This window comes from Pteropus vampyrus, unplaced genomic scaffold (assembly GCF_000151845.1).
Source record: "Pteropus vampyrus isolate Shadow unplaced genomic scaffold, Pvam_2.0 Scaffold1, whole genome shotgun sequence".
NCBI classification, from domain to species: Eukaryota; Metazoa; Chordata; class Mammalia; order Chiroptera; family Pteropodidae; genus Pteropus; species Pteropus vampyrus.
The window spans coordinates 30,229,843-30,255,007 of record NW_011888782.1 but is presented as its reverse complement, the minus strand read 5'-3'; the positions used below and the strand labels follow the sequence as shown (position 1 = coordinate 30,255,007).

At 33.3% G+C, this 25,165-nt stretch overlaps 1 pseudogene; it reads left to right on the top strand.

Annotated features, from left to right (window-relative positions):
* Window positions 1–3,395: 3,395 nt before the first annotated feature.
* On the top strand, window positions 3,396–3,513 carry LOC111737139 (annotated as a pseudogene).
* Window positions 3,514–25,165: the final 21,652 nt, after the last annotated feature.

Genomic DNA, 25,165 nt, shown 5'->3' with positions numbered 1-25,165 from the left:
TCCATCTTCATCTCCTGTGGCTCCTAAGCTTGCATTTTATTGAACTAGAAACTAGGTAAAAACCAAAAGACTTTTTGTTGAGTTTTCTATTCACACTGGATTTTCACTACCAAATAAAGAAGGAGCCAGATGAAAGAAAAAAGGGTGAAGTGTCAAACACCAGTATTATAAAGTACTTGATAAAGTTAATTTAACATAACATTTTATGTCCATATTTATAATATTTTATGTTATCTTTTGGGAATTATAATCTGTTTAAAGGTATTGGCGGTACATTAAATACAATATCTAGAACACTGAAGATGCATACTACATATATAATCATAACAATAATAATTAGACCTTTTAGATATAAAATAATTAAGTGATCAATACATTATTATAATAAAGGCCAAATCTAAAAATGTTTTATACAATAGCCACTAGATTACAAATTTTAGTAGGCAGGGGCCATGCTTTAATCATCTTTCCCTACTTTGACAAACACAATCCCTAGTATAGTAGGTAGCTGGTGAATGAATGAATGAATTATTAAACGAAATTATAGATAGCATGAATACATACTTTTTTAAAGTGTGTATATATTGAGCATATCTTTATATGAAACATCAGTCTGATTTTTGTTTGTGCATTTATTAAATCAATGGATAACAGCAAAAATTTTCAATATAACAAAAAACATATTATTTGAAAAACATGCAAATGAAAGATGTTCCCATTGTTAATCCTCTTATCTTTAGATTGTCCTTCATACATTTCTCCAATTCAGAAAAATGAGAACTTTCTTAGCTAGAAGTTGATCGAGTTATTGCCTTTCATATTATTGCAAAGATATCCAAACTGCCTTCTAAACAAAATAGAAAGAGCACCATTGTATATGCACATATACCTAATTGATCATTTCTTCTACCATATTAACCTTGGGTTCCATGATATTCTGACCACTAGTATGCACTAAAGCCAACTTGCCTACCTCAACTTTATTGTCGCAGCAAAACACTGCTACTACATATATGAGGTATTAACTCATCGCCTGAAGTTTAGCAATGCATCCCAGGCCAGTTACAGAATTGCCTTAATCCATAACCTAAATTTTAAAATACTAAAGGGCTGGGCCCCAGGGATATGAGTCAGGAACATAGCACTATGAACATATCCAAACTGAGACTGACTCTTTTCTCTGCATAGAAAGGTGCTTAGCAAAGGATTCTGAATATCATCTTGACTAAAAGAAATTTCATATGAAGAAGAAAATTCTCTTGAATCCTACCTCCTTAAAAATATCTTGTGAAACAAAAGGATATAATGGGTAGAGTCTTACTGGGTAGGAGCCTGAACACCTAGGCTATTGTACTTCAGCATAAAAACTGCTATTTTTCTGGGATACTATCTGGTTTTTATAACTAGATAGCTCTAAAATTTTGTTTTAACTTTAAGTAAGCTAAATATGTTAAAATTTGCTTTATTTTTTAAAAAAAATATGGAAGTGCCATATAAATCATCTGTAGAAGGTGAATGGCATCATTTGTTTAAATAAAAATAATGATAAAAGAATTGGTTGATAGTGTATTCATCCTAATGCCACTGATACATAAACAAATATTAAAACAGTTAAACCAAGAAGGAAATTATCAGCAGTGTTGGCGTTGTCTCTGACCCTGAAGCTGAGCCTCTCTCTGATGGGAGCATCTTCTTAGGCAGGAAAACAGGATGTGCAATGACATGGAAATGTGTGTGGAGGCATTTGGAAAGAAGAGCAGGTAAAAGCTTAATTCTCCTCCAAAAAGCGGTTTTTAAATGTGGATTCATTAATGAAAATCTGTAACCTACCAGTCAAAAGAAGCATTTAGGAATTGATGGGATGCAGTACAATGCTCACCCTTTCAATCAGTACTCGACTACCACACAACTATTGGAGTTTAGCTACTAGGAATTTTTTTCAAGATTGTATTTTCTTTTCCTTCTTTTTGTTCCCTATTTACAACTGAGAGATAACTATGTGAAGCTTAGTGTTTAAGTGAGAATCACCTTGGCTAGATCTTCGCTTAGCGTGGATAGGTGCCATGTAAAAAAGTATTCCGCGCAACTCCACCAATATGTTTTAAACTCTCCACATCCAAATCCTTTTGATAGTCTTCAGCTGAGACGACACCTAGCCCTTCCACTTATGTCTTACATTTTCAGGTGTCAACATTTCCAGAAAACAAGCAGTTATAGTCAAACTTCCTCTTCTCACAAATTCTGAAAAAAAGGGTGGAGCAGGAGTAGAAAATAAATCATTTCACTGCCAACCCAAACTGAATTAATATGTATTGCCACTAAAATATTTCAATAGCTGGTAGTAGTCATCCAGAAGATTATGTTTTTAATATAAGTATGCATAAGACTTACTGCAGATAGTCTCAAATGCTGCTGCTGCTGCTGCTGCTGCTGCTGCTGCTGCTGCTGATAGCTTTTTTAGTGCTTGTGTCAGGCACTGTTCTAGGTGTTATGCGTGTGTTATCTTATTGAATCTTAACACACTCAAAAAAAAAAAAGTCCTTGTTAGGTCAAATTATTTTCATCTTCATTTCACACAGGATACTGAGATACAGACAGAAGTCAGTTAATGCAATTTTAACATGTTTAGCATATTTAAAGTTAAAATATAAAATTTTAGACCTATTGACCAACCTTTTGATATAGGACCAAGGGCTGTCATTGACTTCTGATTTGCTAAGTCATATTATTCTTCTTGCTTAAACTGTGCCACCACATATCATCTATTTAAAGTCAGTGAGAGTTTAAAGGTTTTGATTTATTTAAAGTCAGCGAATGCTTAAAGGGACTTACAAAGCAAGTTGAATGCAGGATCCTTCTAGATTTTTTACATTCATCCCTTACCCTGACTCCAGGCAATATTTCACAGTTGTCTAGCCCACACCTATTAGCCCGCAATTTGTTTTAGTGATTCACCTTTAAAAAGTCTTTCCAAAGCACTCAATTTAAATTTTATTAAACTGACAACACTTTATACTTTTTTACTCATATTTCATCAGTTTACGTAATTACATTACAATCGCACTTTTGACTGGAATAAACAAAATTGAAAACACACACAAATGTCTCTAGGTAAGCATACACCAGCAGGTAAACACATAAATAGAAATGCATCGTTTTTCAGAGAGTATCCTATTGTCCTGAAGCAAGGGTTGGCTAAGAGGGCTTCTACTATATTCATAACTTTCTTAATCACATAGAATACCATTTAATAAGTATATTATATTTCTAAAAGATTGGCTTTACAATTGAAAAATAAAATACAATTAAATTTGATAGAGGTTTATAATAACACCAAAATTCTATACTAGAAAGGTAACATGTTCCTTTTTATTTTTCTTAATTAGAAATTCTAGGTCTATGCCATGCTACCCTGAACAAGCCCGATCCCATCTGATCTCGGAAGCTAAGCAGGGTTAGGCCTGGTTAGTACTTGGATGGGAGACTACCTAGGAAGACCAGGTGCTGTAGGCATAAAGATAAAAAAATAAGGGATTGTAAACTGACAAGGTCCTTGCAATCTATGAGGTCAATCAAGGGTTGCCTCACCTGAAAAAAAAAGAAAAAGAGAAAAAGAAAAGAAAGAAAAAAAAGAAATTCTAGGAGACTCCTTCACTGATGAAAACTAAAATCCCAAAATTCCATCCCAAACACAATTAAGTATAAGGAAGCCCATCCCAAAGTATGAGTGCGTGCACGTACATACACATACACATACACACACACACACACGCAATTAATAAATGAAGAAACTTAGGCTTTAAGAAGGAAACTTCCTAATAAAGGAAACCATCACTTATGTGGGAAAAACTGAATTTAAAGTTCAGGTTCAGCCACTTACTACTTGTATGATATGGGGTAAGATACTTCACCTCCCTGAGCTGCAGTATCTATCCTTATCTGAAAAAGGAGACAATAATACCTGTTTTCCCCATCTCACAGATCTACGGTCATAATTATATAAAATAAAATATATCGAAACATTCTGAAAACGATCAATCATCATACAGATATAGATTATTATTACTAGAAATCCTAGTTTGTATTTTGGACACGGAACTTTCGAGTCAGGAGAGGTCATTTCACAAATGGTGAAGCTGAGAGCCAAAAACCTAAATTACTTTCCTACTTACAGTGGCATGGATGACAGAGCAGAAAGAGAATTCTTGATCAATCAGGAACAGAATATCACAGTTATGTGAATGGGATCAACTGGAGATTCGCGGAAGCCAGAGTGCCCAGAATGAACTAATGCTGCAGTGTAGACTGTACAATAAATACTGGTAGTGACTTTGGTGAAGATATTAGAGATTAAAAAATCATTCCCAAAAATGTTCTACTACACCAAACACAGATTACTATTTCATCTTATACAACAAAATCTTGATGCCTTTTCAAACTAAAAAGAAAGAAAATTGAGAATTTGAGATAATTCTCTAATTTATGCTATACCTTTCTATTGGTCAGAATAATTAACCATAGGTTAGGAAGTTAAGAAAACAACAGGATGGACGTCAGTGAAGTTCAAGTACTTTAATTGGATTCTCTGGGTACAGTTTGTTTCCCTTTTTTCCTGGCCATTAATCCAGCAGGGGAAAGCGATCTAACAGAGCACCATGGCACGAAGGCACAGGCCCTGAGAGCCCGTCTCTCTATGACGACTGTTCTTGTGCATCCGGGCCGCCTATTGAAACTAACAATGCCTGCTGCTGCTGCCGAAGAGGATCATCCAAACTCTGAAAATGAAGCACATCACACAAAAGGATGAAAGAATTCTTATTCCACAGGGTTTAGCTTGCAGCTGGTCATGCATGCCAGAGAGATGTGCCATGAGGATGAGAAAGAGGCTTCCAAATAGAATGGCTGGGGCAGCCAATCGGGCATTTTGAAATACTTAGGGAACTATTCTTTTGAAACTAAGGCAAATAACTAGACTTCTTTATGGCGCAGAACTTGGAAAAGTAAGGGATTTTTAATCTCTGCAATTCACCCAGGTGTAAATAAGTATTGTGATTAAAGGAAATAGAAAATTTCTAACTGGTTATACACATTTAGGATTCTCTATTTATTGTAAGAGATCATATTATATAATTGATATTTTTCCCTCTGGGCTAGAGATCAGTGTCACTTTGAAGTTTACAACCGTATGCAGGAATAGATGTTGGTTTTTCCGCAATAAATCAAGTACACTGGATATAATATGCTTGCTATACAAAACAGTACACTGGTTAAGACCATAGATGTTGAAGGCAGATCAGTAATGAAACTGATATGACTCTCATCACATGGCATCAGGTCCAATGGGCTCTTACAGTCTGGAATAGCTGTACTGAGTAAGTCTGTTCACAAAAAGTGTTCCAAATAGAGTTAAAAGTTATAAGAACCTTCCTGCAGCCACCATTGCTCCTGGCCCCTCAATTGGTCCCAGCAAGACAGATGTAGTTTTTAAGCTGCTCTGGACATTAGCATTTAAAGGAGTGCCAAAAGCAGCACCGAGGGCTTTAGAAAGACATGCCACAGTGAGGCACCAGCCTTCTGTTCTCTGATGAACTTACCCCACCTGTCAAAAACACAAACATCTGCCCTCCCTCCCTAGTCCTTAACCCCCTCCCGTTCCAAAAAGTTTATCTTCTGTTTACTTGATAAAAGTGAGAAACTCCATTCACTGCACAGAATAGTACACATATTAGACTTAGCAATCCATTTTTAACTGTTATACCACTGATTCTGAATAACTCTGCAATAACTAGATGTGTAGCCTTATGGAAATTATTTAATCTAAGTTAGCTTTAGATTTCTCATTGATAAAATGTAAATAATATCTGCTTTATGAGATTGTTGTGAAGAATAATATTTACCTCATAGTTCAGTTAGCAACATAAAGGGTGATTCAATAAATGGCAGTCATTGTGTGTGTCATTCTCTATAACAGCAGTAACAGTTCACATACAAAACTGAAATGATAAATGGAATAAAATATAAAATAAATATTCCCTACTCTGTCAGCATGCTATTGTTGATTCTAACATTGTGTCATTTTTCTCAGGTTAGATCACGCTTTATAAGAAGCGTTACTTTCTTAGAGGTTTATGCCAAAGTGAACAGAACTCATTGGGAGAAATACTTCCTTTGCACATATTCAACCCATTAGTTGTAATTAATGTCCTTCAAACTAATGTAAGTTTTTGGTACAAGTGTTTTAACTTTTCAAAGAGCTACTATTATATTTTATATATAAATGTTTGGCGTTAGAAGGTATCCGTATTATTCTAATATCTCTCGTTCCCCCACTTCTACTACCACTTCTACTCTTTTAGTAGCTCTTCTAACTTCTCTCAAAAAGATAAGGCAATCTGAATGGAAATCGATACTAGAAAATCAAAGTTAAAATATATTTGAGAAAAATTAATTCTCATTCTAGATCATTCTACAAGTACTATCTCATTGAACTGCACAAAATGAACTTTTAGCCCTGAGTCTATTACGGTGTTCTAAAGACTGAAAGAAGCAATCTTTCAGAAAAACTTAAAAAACTAAAGGGAAAGAAAAATACAATACATATAGCATCCAAATAAAAGAGATTATAATGAGGAAAAATGTATATAGAGACAATGATATTTGTAGTACAACAGAATACTATCCCTACATGATAAAAGCTATAATGCATTTCACATAAAATATTTTAAATTCAAGTTTTATTCTAGTAAAAAAACCAAACTAAAACAGAATTTCAAGAAATCCCTACCGTGAATTACTTCTTTACATTGTGAAATTTTACTCTCAAATTTTATACTAAAATTCTTCATTTAAGTGCCAAAGGAGAGAAAAAAAACAAAACAAAACTGATATTTCATTCTAAAGGAATTGATCAACCATCTGTGAAAATCTGAGTCATCATTTTTCTTACAATCCCTTTAGTAGCATACATCCAATCACCAGATCTTGCCAATGCTCTTTGTATTCCTACTCTTATTGCCTGGGATCCTAAATATGTAAGCTAATTATTTTCAACTACTAACCTCCTTCATCCATCTTTGTGCTTCTAGAGTTATCCTCTTTAAAAAAAGAAAAAAAGAAAAAGAAAAGGCTCATGGAATTTTCCTTACCTCCTCAAAAATCCTGAGTGGATTACTGATTAAAATCCAAACTCTAGCTTAGCATTCAAAGTCTTTCACAGTATGTCAATAAACTACAATTTCCAGTAATTAAATTGAATGTAAAAGACATTAACTGCCTGCTATGTTCCAAACTCTAAACAGAGTAGTGGGTTGGTAGTGGGGATAAAGCTGAACTCTGTTCTCAAAGAAGCCAGTGTAGTAAGGAGGCAGATAAGTAAACTAAAACTTGTAATGCAGTGTAATGAATACAAAAAAAGGTAACTATACAGGGTGCTAACAGATTAGATGATAAATCCTATACTCAATGGTGAGAAAAGTAAAAGTAATATGTTGGTCTTCTGCTTCCACAAATGATGGGGTAACAGAAACAGTATATAGCCTCCTGCCTTAAAACAACTAAAAACTAGACAAATTAGTGGTTTACAGACATTGGACAACAGGCAGCACATGATAAGGTCAGCCCTACAGCTGTAGCCTACTGCCTATACAGTCACCACACTACAACTCAGGGAGCGTGAACCCCAACAGAGCCTGAGCCTGCCTTGCCCAGAGCCACACTGCTAATGAGGGAGCTGGGCTTCAGATACCAATCTCTGACTACAACATCCCTAGAATTTTTCATTTTTACTTTTCTACCACTTTTAAATCTTTGCTTAGATTATACCCTCAGCCTAGAAATCAACTCCCTCCTACTCTTGTATTCTTCCTTGACCTACAGAAATTGTGCTTCAAGGTTTCAGTTTAAACATCATTTCATCCAATAAAGCTCCCCTAATTCTATTGCCCCCAGACACAGTAAAAACTAGTATTATCATCCTCTATAATACTGTATTACTTTGTTTTTGTTTTGTCATTAATTTTATTCTGCTTTATCTAACAATAATATTGATGTAATATTGTTATTAACATTTATTGAGTGCTCACTGTATTGTTGGTCTAAATGCTGTACACGTACCAAACCATTTTAATCCTCAGGGCTATCCTATGCAGTAGATGTTATTTTCGGCCTCATTTTGTAGGTAAGGAAACTGAAACAGAGATAGACTAAATAACTTGCCTAAAGTTACACAACTAATAAATTTCAGAGCATGGATTCAATCCAAATAACCTGGCTCCAAAGTCCTTACATATTACCTAGTTGTTCGCTGTCTGAATTGTCCACTAGACTTCTTGAGTCAGGACAGTTCATTTAACTGATCTCGCTATTTGTATCTCTCATACTACCTAGAACAACGTTTTATACCTAACAGATACTCTACGTTGTTTCCCATATAAATGAATGAGAAAAGGAACACTGTGAGGCTGTGGAGGAGCAATTACACTAAGTACTAAGCCAGAACACTGGGAAACTAGGGACAAAATGTGCCTATAATTCTTTGAGAGAAATTATTTTTCACCCTTACAGCTCCTGAGAAATGTCATCTACAAGCAATTAAAGTTCCACATGCTCCAATGATGGAGTCCTACTTTACCCTTAGCTAATGTCAATATTGGCAAGTAATAGATATATAACTTTATATTTATTTTTAATGGCCAATATGAGACATATTTTATACATTTATTTTAAGCACAGAACAATATTACTACTAAGAATATATAAAGGTGGAAAATATGTGTGGGTGGTGGGAGTGAAGAACTAGCAAAGGTAATAATAAAATAACAGCAATAAAAACAACTACCATTTTCAAGCACTAATCATGAGCCAGGCACCTGCATTATCATTATCAAAACATTATAATACCAGTGCATTATTCCACTTAACCCTTACAACAACCACGAGGAGGAATAAGATGAACCCTGAAATTCTAGCATTCTCATTTTTTAACAATAGACTTTTCAGATGAATTAAAAGAGCATCTTTGCACCATTAGTATCCATTTTTAATATTAGATTAGAGTAGAAGCTTAAAAGTCATAGGACTACTACATTGGACTACCTTTTTTATCAATTATTCTTTTTCATCAGCTTTATAAAACATTACACAATGGGCTAGCAAGCACTATTATTTTGCTTACATCAATACCATCATGCGTTCATATATGTGCAATATTTATGCTACATGAGTTCATTCACAAGTCAATACGTGTTTACTAAGAAAATGTAGTAAAGTTGTCAGATTTGTGATGTAGAAAGTAATGGTTACAGGACTTTAAATTAGATGCTCATATCCACTCATGTAGTTAACAAGTGCTAGAATCAATGCACTCCATGAATTGTTTTGAATAATCATTCTTGGTGATCAAGAAGTTCCCTCTACTTACTCTCCAGAACTAAGGAGTTTTACATACAATAATTATGATTAAAACAGAATTAGTGGAAATACATGTGCACAACTACAAAATACCCTAATTTGAGAATTAATCTTCCGTCCTAGTTTTTTAAATCACAAAGTTTTGTAAGAAAGTTTAATTTTTTTAATTCTTTAATTAACTTTATTCTTGCAGTTAAAAACTCTGATTCAATAAACCTTCACTAATTCAATAGCATATTAGCAATATTTTAAGAATAATAACATTATACTACATGCCATATTACGTTATATTACACTATTTAATGAATATCAGTAGTCAAGTGCTTACTATGTGCAGGACAACGTATTCGGTGCTTTATCATATGCTCTCATTCACTCTCCGTCACTCTGGGAATTTGGTTTCTGCACTTTACAGATGAGGAAACTGGCTCAGAAAAACTTGTCCATGTTCTCACAGATACCAAGCACTGTGCTAGAATGGGGGCTCAAATTCATCTCAGGCTATCACAAACAATAAGAGAATTTTGCAAAGTGGGTATTCGCAAAATTAACCTACAAAAACCAATAGCTTTCCTGTACAGAAACAAAAAACCAGTTAGAAAATATATGTTTAGGATAGAAAATATGTAAAAAAGTAAGCAAGCAAATACATGAATAGAATACCAAGGAACGAACTAGTAACAAATGTTTAAAACCTCTATAAGGAAAACTATAGTATTTCTAAAAGACACAAAACTTATTGAACAAATAGAAAGAAAAAGGTTCTTGGGTAAGAAGGTTCAACTGCACAAAGACGTTAATTGTCCGTATGTTAATTCATATTTTATCATAATTCCAATAAAAATACCATCAGTTTTTTTTTTTCCTTGAGGTCTGCTAGTTAATTAGAAAGTTCATTTGGAATAACAAGTAAGAAAGAAAACCCAGAAAAAACATGAAAAAGAAGATCAATGGCAGTAGGGAGAAGAAGGCCAACACTTCTGATATTAAACAGATTCTAAAGCTTCTATAATTAAAATACTGTGATAATGACATATGAATAGACAGATCAACGGCACAGAACAGAAAATATAAATATATGTATGACTGCATAAAAAAATTATAATAGGAAACCATGCAAGTACTGGAAGAAAACATAAATGAATTTCTTTACAAACTGCAACTGGGAAAAAATTTTCCAAATTATGCCTCAATGGCATAAGACTAAAGAAAGTCAACTAAACAGTATATGGCCAATGCCTCTTTTGGTCATATAATCATCATTCTCATGGATTTTATGGAAAACACAGAAACTGTGGAACTAGTCAATAGAACAAACTCTAACACCTTCACCTTCTTCATCATTTTTAAACCCCAGCAGAAAGATTATAATAATACAACCAAAACCTAGAAGAATCTAAACCACACCTATAGAATTTAGCTAAAAATAAACTATAATACCCCACATTCCAATTCATACCCAAAACCTCTCCTTATATTTTACTACTATGCTTACTTTTAAAAGGGATACAATCTTTGAATATCTTAATCCACTATTTATATTAAAAAACACGTAAGTGATTTCTATGTGATACAGGGCAAGGGCCCTTAATAGATATTTAGATTTATCTTATAATTAAAAAATAATAATAATGCAAATGTATGCAAAAGCTTTGTAAACAATATTTTCAAAAAATTTGTTGTGGAGAAGGACCTCTGGTGTCCAGCTGGATTCAAGCCAGCATATAGTATGGCTGTCGACTGCACAGCATTTGAGTCCACGATGAGACAGCATCTTTGCTTACTTTGAGGTATTTTACCTCACCATAAAAGATGTCAAACATCTAAAATTTGTAAAGGTTTTGTTTTAGAAGAAAAATCTTGGTTGTTTTACATTTTTCCCAATAAATATTTCAAGATGCATGATATAGATTCTTTAGACACTGAATACGCCATTACTAACTGGCAGGAATGTATTTCAAGCACAATAGTGTCTGATTGGTGTCTCCAGAACATATAGGTAACATCTACATTTATTAAAATGAGTAGTATCTCCACAAGTAGTTTCTGTAAAAGCTTTTTAAGAAACAACATAAAAATGGTTCATTGGCAAAAGACATGATCACAGCCTTGCTGTACACTATCATTGCTTTGCAAATGAAAATCTGCACTATTTTTTATGATCAGGGTTTCACCCATTTATTTGGTTAATCATTCAAATGGCTAAACAGACCTCTAATTTGAAAATAAAAACCAATTGATGCAATCACAAACAAGTTCTAAAATTGCGGTTTATAAAAATTGAAATCTTGTTCTAAGCCAAAACACACACACAGTTACCTTTTCCTAATCAGAGCATTCATTTCTCCTCATTATGATCTCACAAGCACATTAAAATCTTATTAACATTAATTACTTCTGAGCGCCTATGCATGAGCAGTGACAGTCGTGAGCGTGCGCGTGTCTGGATCATATCTACATTTATATACCTTGCTGCACTTTGCTTATAAAACATGTGAAAATATTTCTGCTAACACCAATTAGCTAATTTCACACACACAGAGATAGTAAACTGCTGTCTCACTGCACAGCCTATCAGAGACTACTAGACATATGGACAAACGGACGAAAAAGAAAGCAGAAACACCTCTCGAATGTGAGAACTAAAATGCCTTATACTTGAGCCTTAATTCTTGAGGTGAAAACGATTTTGGAGAACAAAGTAACAAAAAATAAAAAATCATTAAAAATTATTAAACCAAGCATTCTATTTTCTACACAGATGGGTTCAACAATAAAAATGATAGAGACAAAGAAAAACTGGCAAGCAAAAAGCAGCAGACACAGGAGAGATAGAGACGGATAAACAAAGACACAGAAATGAGTGTCCTTTATATGTGTACACAAGCATGCCCACAACACACACACACACACACACACACACACACACACACACACACACACCTGCTCCACATAATTATACTCAGATTATAATTTGAACAAAAATAATATAAACTTTACTCTGGCCATAAAGTAAGAATAATAGCATACCGTACCTCAAAATCAAAGAGGTCTATCTTTACAAGCAAATAAAATTCGCTCGACCGCAATGATTTATGGATTCTATTTATACCAAGAACATTATATATAAGAGCCATTCATCCATACAACAGAAACACAATGTAAATGAAGAAAACTAGGTAGTTATAGCCACAAAACTACATATAATCCTTGTATCTTTTCATATTCTTCTTCTCACAGAATCTATTTTACCATTCACACATACACTCCATCAAATTACGTTCCTTCCACCATCATCTGTCCTTTAGTAGAAATACTCATAAATAATTAACCATTGATTATTTCATCTGCATTTTCTTGTTTGATCCATGTGTCTATCTTCTCTTCACAGACTACGGTTTATACTAAATTCAAAGACCTATGAAATATCACTGTATCTATATCCATACATTCTATCCTGAGTCTTTCTGCCATCTTTAATTTCTTTGATGCCGTTACCACTATCTCAATTATCTCATTATATCATTTTCTCAAAGAAAATATTTCAAAATTCCTATGGAAAATATCAAGCATCAGCCAACAAAAAAGTTCATGTTTAGTTCCATAATGACTTTTTCAGTGATAAAAACACTTAACTTCATTGAATCATGAAGCCTATGTTTGTAGAAACAAGGAAATACAACTTAATCCTGAAAGTATTTTAACAATTGATTACACTCATTAAATGATTTTTGAATGCATGACCAAGAATGAAATATAGAAAGAATATGAGACAGTCAACCATCCAGCACAATTAATTTAATGCTCAAGTTGATTTAAGTAATTATAGCTCATTCTATAATTCCAATGTTCTACCAGTTGTCCAGCAGCCTCATCGACCTACAGCATGGGGGTCAATGACATACAGCAACAGGAGTGTGTACCTGACAGCAGAGATACATAAATAAAAGGTCTAAGAGCTCTCTTTGCAGTGTATAATGCATTTTAGAGAAGAAATGGTAGGGAATAGAATTTTGAATCTTTATGAAATAGTATTTAAAATATATGACATTGGTATCAATATAAAGTTTAAATGGTAGCCAAGAATACACTGACTTTTATTTTAATTTAATGTTATTCAACATGTTCAAAACTGAACAAAATATAGTGGACATTCTCTAGAACACTAAAACATGCTAATATAAACATTAAAGATTCTTTTTTAAATAAACTAGAGAATAATAAGGCTGAATACAATAAAATGGTATTTAAAAATGAGTGAGAGTTATTTTAAGCAATTGTCAACTTATAACAATTTAAAATAAAACTGAAATTACCTTCCTTATGAAGTTTACATAGACTTTAATAGGTCAGTAGCAATTGTTATAATAGTATTTATGACTGGAAAATATTCTGATTTACCAGATTTATCAAATAGAATCAAGTGTGTCCTTTATAAGAAAGTCTACAGAACTGGGAAAACAAAAATTTGAAAACCTAAGAAAATAGTGGTTACCAGTCATAACATAATAGCACTTTATGTTTTAAAAATATATTCATTTTAAATGAGTGAACACTTAAATATTTATTTATCGGTCATTAACAGCTTAAGAAAAACTGGTAACCCAAAATTAAAGCATTAGCAACCACTATAAAATGATCATTCTGATTTTATTTTTAAATCTCTAAATTTACAGATGAGTGAAAAATACAATTTCTCAAAAAATCAATTAATATTAACATTTCAAAAATATACTGTATTAAGATAAACCCATAATGATCAGAGAAGCATGGAAAAAGAGAAGGCCACAAGAAAATAATCTTGAGTAAACATCAAAGAACCACAGTGCTATATTATCAGTCTGCTATGTTGCAGATATCTTCCCAACAATCTATTGACATATGACCATGAGGAACTAGCAAAAAGTATAAAAATAGATTGAGACTTAGAACCCACCTTCCCTCTCATAAAAGCCACCTCACAAAATGTAATGATTAAATGGCCAAATTTCAACATCAAAGGTACACTTGGCATTTGAACCAGATTTAAGAATCATGGTTTTTGTTTTCCAGTAAAAGCTAATAAGCCGAGGTTTATTTAACTCTTTGCTGTTTTGGGGGGCTTCTCAAGGATTACTGAAATTGGAGACTACATATGAAAAAGATAGTTCATCATTTCCAAGAAAGATATTCATCCAGATTGCCCTCCAATCCGTGAAATCTGAGATGCCTAAGGAGTCTTCTTTGTGAAAGCCTTACAAATATATCCAAAGATGGCGAGTCCCATATGGCTCTGATAAATGAAACCCGTTATTGTGAATTTCAAGCTCTTCTTTAAAACAAAACACTATTGGGTGAATTTGGTGTTCATGAAATAAAGCACTAATTGCGCGGCCTAACAACACTGAATCCTCTCCCTAGCAGACATTTTAAGTTGTGCCAAATTAGTTTTGGGATGTGAACAAATATCCTGGAGCCAGACTCTCACATGCACGCACTACTCCCTGGAAGTAAGTTGGACACTCATGGAAAATGCATTAACTCTTTCAGGCCACCAGGGAACCTAGCTCTAACTAAAAGTCCTCTTTTAATGAAAACAGTCATTCCGATTAAAGTTAAACCCAACTGAAAGGTAAAATAGCAAAAACTGATTTTTGCCAGTTCAGCACTAAAGTATCCATAGATATTAGATAGCCCCTATACCCCAATGGATGCTTATTCAAATGCAACCAGAAATTCTTATTCCCCTTTTCTATGTGTGCATAATTTCCAAGACCTTAATAAGAGTTGTGTGCATTCAGGAGAGGAGAATTCATTTTAAGCTTAATATGCCACATTTGCCTCAGGCAGAGTGATAAGAAACTTTTGTTTCTTTGGTAACCACTTTCGCCTTATTATAACAGGAAACTTTTTGAATTTTTGTTTCATGACATGAGATATAATTTCCACACTAGAATTTTTTCTATGGTCTTTCCAACCTAGTTCAGAAAGATGCCTACAACCCTGGAACTGCATATTTAAGTGGCAATTAATCTAATCCCATCTCCCTCTCAAATTTGTTACCACCAGCTTCTTCTTTCTTCCTTTTTTCCCCCAGTCTTAATTTCTTCAAAAGCAAAGTAATTTCTTAGGAAAAGTTGTTACTTTTTAAGGAAATTTTAATTAAGCATTTTATTTGCAGAATGCTGAAAATAGCATTTCCCCTTTTAGCTCACTGATAAATATCCTAGATTTTATTTGTCCTCAAGATTACCCAAACTCCACTAACTATAATTTTATACTTTTAGGTCACTGTCATTCTACAGCTGTCACTCTCCTCTTTCATCTTAAAGGCTTATAAAGATATAGATAAAAGGAAAATTACTTTTTGGGGGTAGAAAATAACTAAATGCCTGTGAAGAGGCTTTTTTTTTTTTTTTAACCACTTCTAGTTGAAGCTTTCTGCGATATATTTCTTAGAGAACCATATTTAATTTCCTGCAAATTGGTGCAAATTTAAAAATATTACTAGAAGCCTGTGTTCCATTTCTATCAAAGTCTTATATTCTAACAATTAGCCATTGTGTTCTGCTATCAGTGACTCTTTTACTAAGGCAGAAAAAACAACCACCACCTCCTCAGACCCTAAAAGGAAAAGAGCTATTTGCAAGTAGATAGGACACATTTGGTCAATCAAATGTGTAGCTGCTTCTGACCTCAATTAATTCAAACTGCGATTCTTAGGATAGAAATCAAGTCTGCAGAATGTCAGTATGAGGACATATACCTGGGTTTTGTTGGGTTTTTGAAACTCTGGATAACTCTTAAGCATTTTCTAATAAAAACTGAAGGTCCGATAGTGCACTGGGGCCTGTTCATACCATGTCTGATATGATCACATCACTTCTAAGTTCTGTTACATATTTTTAGTTAGGTGCTGGTAAGGAAATAAACCTCACATTTAGTTGAGTTTGTTTGGTGTCTAGAACCATTTTAGTGGTATTAAGAGGTAAACATTAATACTCACCAAGCACCTAAACATCAAATATGTTTAACCTATTTTTTAAAGCAAATATGCATTATGTAAGTAAGAAATATACTTAATATATATACCTGCAACTTTGACAAGTGATACTAGGGCCAAGAAACAATTTTCTCACGAGGTCCAGACAGAGGGGATATCTGGGGCAGTTATAAACACTTTATGGAAGACTGAAGTTCTAATTCACATGTCTATCATGGTCCCTTTTCCACCTTAAAGCTACATAATGGCATCAATTTAGGAGAAAAAGTATCAAAACTTAGCATATATTCATTTCAAAATCTTATGATCAACTGTAATTAGAACTTTAAAAAATGGCTTATCCTGTATTCAGTGCCCACCACTTTTGTCATGTTTAGAGCTCTGCCACATGCTCAGATCCAATTCCTTCAAAGCCATTTTTATTTTCTGGTTCTATGTTCATTACTTACATAATCCCAACAAACTAGAGGCAGAAGGCCTCATGATGCACATTGTCCTCACAGCTCAGCTGGTTCTAAAAGGCCTTAATAATCAAAATATATTTGTTCAACCAGCTTCTAAACCTGGAATTACAAGCAGAATGATTTTTTAGATGTTAAAAGACAGCAGCAAAAAAAAAAAAAAAAAAAAAGAGAAGGGCAGGAATATTAGAAGGGCATTTTGACCAAAAGAACAACTGGACTGTCCAATTTTCTTATTGAAACAATGAGTAACCTAGTTCTCAAGACAAATCTCAACACTGGAAACTGTGGTGTAACTTTAGGAAAGTTATTCTACCTCTACTGGCTTTTATTTCTTAATCTGCAAAATAGGGGTAAGTTTCAGACACCAACCGCTTTCTGCATCCCTACGCTGCCCAGGATCTTTTAAAATTTATTCCCTGAGCCAAAACCTCACCCACATGCCATCAGTTATTTTCCCTCCTTTTTCCTGTCTCCCTTGCCTCTGCAGAAAAATAAAATTAGCAGTCAAAGTTAAACATGCCCAGTGGGCAAAACAGGCTCTGGCTTAAGGAAAAGGATGGAGTAAGTTGTGTTAAAGTGCTTATTTGGCCCCAAAAGATTCATTGTTGGGATACTACCTCCCACAACTAGACCAACTGGAATTTTTCTCAGGAAAATGGAGAACTGTTTAAAGATAGACATGCTCTTTAAGCTGGTCTCAAATCAAAATAAATTTAGGATATTTGAAAACACCCTACAGGATTTTCTCTGTGGAGCCTAAATAAATCACTGACCAAATTTTCCAATTTATGCTATGCTGCTAAATGGAACTTTATTTTTTTAAAAAAATCATGCTTTAATTTCTACATCTGAAAAAGGAGTATAGGTAAAGTTCTTCACTTTACATTTTTCACCCTTCTCTCTTCATGGTAGCATTCATTCACTTGATAAAATTTAAAAGAATGCCATTTGGGAAAAGACCATACTTAGAGAAGAAAATTGAAATAGAACTCAAATTTCCGATAAATTTGAAAATCTGTTAAAGTCAACACTATAACCCCTGGTTAATGACTTTGTGGGTCTTTAAAAAAAACACATCTTTTTAACACATAATTATAGAGACATTAAGAATATCTCCAAAATATATGTATATCAAAATTTATAAAACCATGATTATTTTCACATCTAAAATATCCATTTCCGGGCTCCTTTAAATTGTTAGTACCCCTATGGCATTTAAAGTATTATTAAATCTATAAAAATGTATAAACACAATGTTTTTAGCAATTCATATAATGGGTAAATGAGAAATTACATTAGTTGTACACTATACTATATACACAGAGTGTCATTTTAAACTAGAGCCTTTTTTAAAAAACGAGAATATCGGGAATGCTCAAGAATCAGTTTTCAGATTTTATGAGCACTGCTGCACTCAATCTATTAATACTCTCATTGGATTTTAAATGTAAACCAATTATTTTAGGACCAATAACAAAGACTATGCCATGAAATTATTGTTTCATGGCATAATAGGTAACACTGAAATTTCCAATCAAATAATCTGTCCCATCAAAGAGTTTCAACTCTCGAATAAAACTATAAACAAAAGATTGTTCATGTCAACTGACTTCCCTAAGGCATTATTCATTTTTAACGCTAAACTTTATAAGACTTAAAAAAAAAGTTACTGAACTGATTCCGTGTGGCAAAATGATTTGTTCCCCAAAAAGGAAATGAACTTAAGTCTCACAAAGTTTAATTAGCATTTAGTGGCTTGTACTTATCACATGGAGAAACAGCCTTAGTCTGGAGGTTAACTGTAAAACAGTCAAATTGCATCTACTGCTGGTTAAGAGCACTAACTCTGCTGTCAAAGTTAGACTGAACAGGATTTCAATCCTCGTTCTGCTACTTACTCGATCTGCAATCTTAGATAAGTTACTTAAACATCCCACATCTGGCTTTCTTTATCTGTAAACTGGGTTAAGAAATACCTCATACAAAAGCATGGGGGTTAAAAGATCCATTAGACAATGTTCTTCAACAGTTAAATAATTATGATTACTATGACTACTTTGAACCCTTCTAACTGCTCAGAAAACTTGAATTCTACCTCCAGTTAAAATAATTTCTTAATGGGAAAACAAGAAAAAAAAATTTTTCAATTTCTTTTACATGATGTAAGCAATAATTACTATACCATGTCAGCAATGCACTTTGGGGCCCTCAAAGCGAGATATTATCATTTAACATAATAAGAAACTGGTAAAGATTTATTGAATTAGGGAAAAAATAATATGATATAGTAGAGAGTATAGGCTTTAAATCCTGTCTTTGACACTTAACAGCTATGTGAATTTGTCAATTTACTCTATGAGCTTCATTTTCTTTTTTTTTTAATCTATACCTTAGGTAGAAAACCAGGATATACAATAGAGTTGTTGTAAAGATTAAATTAAGCAATTTATCAACAGGTGCTTAGTACTCTCTTCACCTTAATTTTAGGGTTACAGGACAAGAGTGATAACTGTTGTTTTTCAAGTCTAAACTTTTGTTACACAGCATTTTCAACTTTGCCTTTCTATGTAAAGTGAGTTTAGGTTTGGTTAAAGTATACTATGAACGAAAAAGATGAATTCAGGTGCAATAGGAAATATATTTTAACAATATACCCTAAAAACAAGAGAAGTGATTCTCAAACCTTGCAATATTATTAGAATTTATGAAGTAGTTTTTGTAAAATATAAATGCCTGAATATCATTCTAACTTAGAATAGGTAATATCTTAGAATAGGTAATAACTTAGAAATCTGCTGTTTAAAAGCCCCAAGTTGATTATGATGTACAATAATAGCCAAGGAAAGTAGCATTTTTCGTTATTTTTAAATCAGTTAGAAGCCAGGGCGCCTGAGTTCCATCCGAGGCCTCTTAGGGATAGAGCTCAAAAATTTGACTTGTAACAAACACCATAGGTAATTCTTAAGTATACTAAAGTCTAATAAGACAATATCGAAAAGGTATATATATAATTTTTTCATATTGGTTAAATTTTTTACCTCCTATTTTAATAAATATCACTGTCAAAATGAACTTATAAATGAAGGGTAAAAATATTTAAAGAAAACACTAATTTTAGACCCATAAGCATTATCATTATTATTATTACAGGCTTTTAAACCAAAACAGGAAATTGGATAAACATATCTCCAGAGAGCCTACCGCCACTGAGAAGCACCCAACTAAGAAATGCCATGAGTTTCAGTGTTTTTTAAATTTGTCTGTGTGTTTTGCTTTGACTTTTTATTATTTAGTCCTTCTTTAATTAGAGCAATAATAACAATAAATGTTATGAAATTGGCATAGGACTTTACTATTTATAAAGAAATTCCATATCCGTTAACTCATTTAATACTCACAGTAACTTTTTGACATAGACAGGAAGGGTAACATTTATTATTACTTTTCTGCAAATAAGAAAATCAAGCTTAAAAAGCTTAAGCAACTTGCCCAAAGTCATACAATTTGGTGGTGTTTATGTTAATATATGGACTGAAAACTCCAGATGTAAATTCCATGCAAAAATCTAAAATTTAAAACTTAATACTCATTTTTAAGTATTATAAAAAAAAAATTCAAATGTCATGGAAGAGTCTCTACATTGCAAGTAGTCTACAGTCCTATACGATAGCATGGGTTCATCTTGCTATTTAAATTTGTTGTAGTTTATTTATTTTATAATTAAAGGATAGAAGGAAAGTTGAGCTCAATTAACCAAAATCAAAGCAAAACTTAAAAATAAACAAAAAATTGGAATGCCCATCAGTTATAATACTATTTACCCATCCTTTTGCATTTCAACATTATGCCTCAGTTTCCTCTTCTAAAAACTGGGATATCAAATAGTACTTTCAAAGGCTAGCAATTTAATTTTCAGTTATCATAATACTTTAAAAACTGTTAAACCCAGTATAACTAGAGTAATAATATGTGTCCAATCCCTATAAGAACCCTTAGTCAAATGTACCTTAAGATCAGCTAGTTCAGCCTGCTCATTTTATGCATGAGAAAAAAACTAGAAAGGTTAAATATCTTACCCAAGATAATACAGCAAATTTCTTACAAAGCTAGGACTAGAAACTGTTTCTTTACCCCAAAGTTAACTATAATATGCATTCATGTATTGGCAATACATGGGTTTTCATAATCAAAAAGAAACCGTCATTTTAATATGAGACAGTAAGTTTATAAAGAGATGTTTGGAAAGAAGGTGGTATCAGAAAGTGTTTTTCCAAAGAGAAAAACCTCTTAAATTACTTAAAATGCAAACAAATAAAAATAAAACAAATGAGAAGTCATAAACCAGCCAAACTTAATCATTCAGACCTCAAATATTTGAGTACCTCTGGGCTGAAATCCACAGAAAGTTTTGGAGGCAGAAGGATGAATAAGACACAAACACCATCCTCAAGATCACGGTTTAGTTGGAAGCTATGCAAACAATGGCAGTACAACATGAAAAGTGATACTACCAGGTATGCCTATAAAAGTTGCTCTGAGAACGTGCAGAAAGGAGCACCTCACTGTCTGAAATGATTGAGTTGAGGCTTTATAAGTGGTAATAATTAGGTGAATATCTCCAACAATCCCTGCCTTCTTCATCCTCAAATCTAAACAGAACACATCCCTATTTGTGCCTGAAATTTTTTAAGTATTTTTAATATACAAAAACTGGCATGAGAGAAAGGGTAAAATGCACATATCCTACCTTCTCCTTGGGTAGTAAGAATTTCCAAACACACTAAAACGTGTATTTTTGTGGAGTCACTGCAAAATCCGAACTTGAAACAATTTGCCAAATTTTTGCAAATGTCCTGTTCTTTTCTTTTTCACTGGCTCATGCATCAGTAACTCTCACAACAACAGAGACACAAGGTGGCACTGTGGTGCTGACATTCATTTCAGGGCCCTTTTCTAAATGGGCAAATTGAAAAAAGGCAAAAGGCCTTATTTGTGACAACTAAAACCAGAGTTGTAACACTGGTCTTTTCCTAGGTCTATGAGCATTAAAAGTAGCCGAAGAAGGACAAATAATTTTGCATTTATGAATACCCCATCATGCCTGTATAGAAGAAAATATATTCTCTGATGTTTTCTGCAAAATGTTATGTATGTCTTCATAGAAATGTCCAAAGACATATAGTGCAGCTTTGCCAGTAGAAAATCAGAAGTGAACTGTTTACCACGTGCAAGGCCAAGGACATGGACCGCCTCTCCACCTAGTGGCCAATGGGGAAGAATAGAGCCATAGAAACCATGTTGCGCTTCACTCAGTAAAAAGCAGCCTTTTTATCAAATCACCGATAGGCAGTTATGACACTTTGTCTAACAAATGACAATTTGTGGTTTACTGCATTATAGAATCATTAAATAGACCCAGTAATATATTGTGACATCTACTTAAGCTGAAGACAACTACCACCAAAAAATTTAAAGTACATGTTGCTCTCTCAGATTCTCTTCATTCTTCCATCGTCATCAATCTACACGTCTCCCCATACATTTGTGATTTATAGGTAGAAAATGCAAGGAGAAATACCTACATATGTAGCTATTTAAAATAAAGTCATACATTCTTTAAAATAAAAGAAAATCTAAAACAGAACTTCTCCCTTCATTTTACAGGCAAGGAAACCAAGGAATAGATAAATTATAATATATTCAAAATCATATAGTCAGGATTAGAAACCAGGACTCCAGATTTAACCACTTTAAATCCTTTTTAGCATTAATTAATGCCTCCTGCTCTCCAAGGCAGTGCTTCATTGTTTTGTTTTGTTTGTTTGGTTTTGTTTTTACCACAGCATTGGGGTCTCAAAATAATTACTTTTTAAAACTTTTATTCACAAATTTTCATGCTAAATTGATAAGATTGAAACTATTGTTTATAAGTCCTAAGAAGCACATCTTTCTACCTATGGCTATATTCTGAGCCTGTTAGAAGAACATGCTTTTTCTTTTTTTTCCCTTTTGACTAACAAATTATTCACATTCATTCAACATTTAGAAAGCAAAGCAGCAAGTGGGCAGGGAATGGAGTAGAATGTGTTTGTCAAATCCGCTGTACAAAAATGGTTTCCGAAAACCATTTTATAAAAAGAAAACTGAATCCATTCAGACTGATAGGAAGTTTAATTTTTTGTTTTGTTTTATATATATACACACACATACACACACACACACACACACATATTGCTTTGAGAGGAAACATGTACACATACACATACAACTTATTCAGTTGATCATTTTATCCATTTTACTTAATAAACTCATGATGATGTTTTACGACATGCCTTGGTATTGCTTTGTTGGGAAGTCTTCTTAGCAAAACAAATAAAATCTGTTTACCAACTATAAAGATCTGCTCACAACTACAAACCCAAGGTTTAAAAGGCAAAATGTATGAAGAAGACCAGGCAGTAATAGAAATGTGAGATGTAATGATTTTCTCTTCTATGATCTTCTTTTGGTAGTGCCATTGAATCTAAAAATACATTAGACAGGCATAGGGAGAAGATAGTACTGTGTCACATAGTTCAGATAGCTTTATCTGAGGGTTAGAAAGTATTTTTCTTTCATTAGACTTTTAAGTTTAGAAGCTTCGAAAGTACCCACGCCCTCTACCCTCTGGCTTGATGATATTCTGAGATCCATTTGCTTCTTAATTGGTCTCTAGTCTCCCCTCTAGAGATGAGGAGACAAAAATTATCGTTGAGTTGAGGAACTAGAAAAAGTAAAAACCATTCCAGTTCTTTTTGCCCACCCTAAAGCCTGGGTGATAGGTGCAAAGGACCAATAAGATGGAAACATTAGTTAATATGGGCAGACCCAAAGTACATTTACAGGGCCAAAAGGAGTTTTAGTGTATCTAGAATTTAAGAGAGAAAGAGAGAAAACCCAGAACCAAAAATAAATCCAACAGTATAAAGCTACCCTTGCGACTATATTTGCCTGAGCAAATTGACATTACCTTAATTGTCTCCCAGTAGCATTTCATTTACTAGAAACACTCATACTATAAAGGTAATTTGCCAACAACAAATCACAATTTGTTTACAACAGTAATTCAGAGAACATTTCTGAAAAGAAAGGTAAAAATAGAAAACATCCATGCTCATTTAGTAAAAAACAAACAAACAAACAAAAAACAAAACCTAAAGCCTTCTAAACATTAGAATTAAAATTTAAATAATTTAAATTCAAACATGGTTTTTAAAAAGCTTAGAATAAGAATTTCTGAAGAAAAAATAATATGTATAAGATTTGTAATTATTGCCATTTTCAGTTTCAATTTTTTGGACATCTTTTTAATTTTCAAAAACCCCAAATTCCATTAAATAGTTTTATATATACTGAATGCAAACTCTTCCATTAGTTAGTTATTTAATATGGAAATTTTTAAAATAAATCCTTAATATTCTAAATGCATAATGTGTAATACGTATGTTAAATTCATCACACCTTTAGACGCAGTATTGAGTGACGAAATTACTTCTAACACCAAGAAGTTATGCTGTAATTACCACTTCTCAAATAGCGTTTCGAAGGTAAGACTGAATATTCAGAAATTAATAATAATATTCTCGGTTTCCATTTGGTAACTAGATGTGTCAATTAACTCAGCCCTTGCACCTCATCTCAGTATTGTCATGTGGAAGTCAGTAGCTAACTTTCCCTAAGTTAAAACAGCTATAGAGGGGTCGCATTAGTTAACTGAACTAGAAAACACCCCAGGCTGAAGTTTCTGTTGCGTGTCTAAAGATTCCAGAAAAGCGAGCTCCATGTCTTCAAGGTGATTACTTTCAAGTGAACTGTAGAATCACCAAAAGGCTTGATTCCGGAGTAAAGGAAAGGTTATGAAGCCAAAGTCAAGCACAATTTTTCCATAGTTTAGTGTGGAAATAGCATGCCACTTATTCATTATTACAGTTGAACAGCTAGAGGGACAGAAAAGCCCTTTTTTTCTTATAGGCCCTAGAATGTTGTTTCCAACATCTGCTGTAGTGGTTAACATATATATAATAGTATTAATAGGTGTCATTATTTCTTCCCGCAGCCTCAGAAGCTTGCCTATGTTGAAATTAGAACAGCTCAAGGAATATATTTCTGATACATTAAACATAACTGGCATCAATATTATTGGTGATTAAATATATAGTATCTATGTTATAGGAAAACATATGAATTCAGGCATTCCCTAGAATTTCTAAGATATAGGTATTGCCCTTGAGGTTTTGGTAAAGAATTAAAAGGATTTTGCTAGTTATTTGAC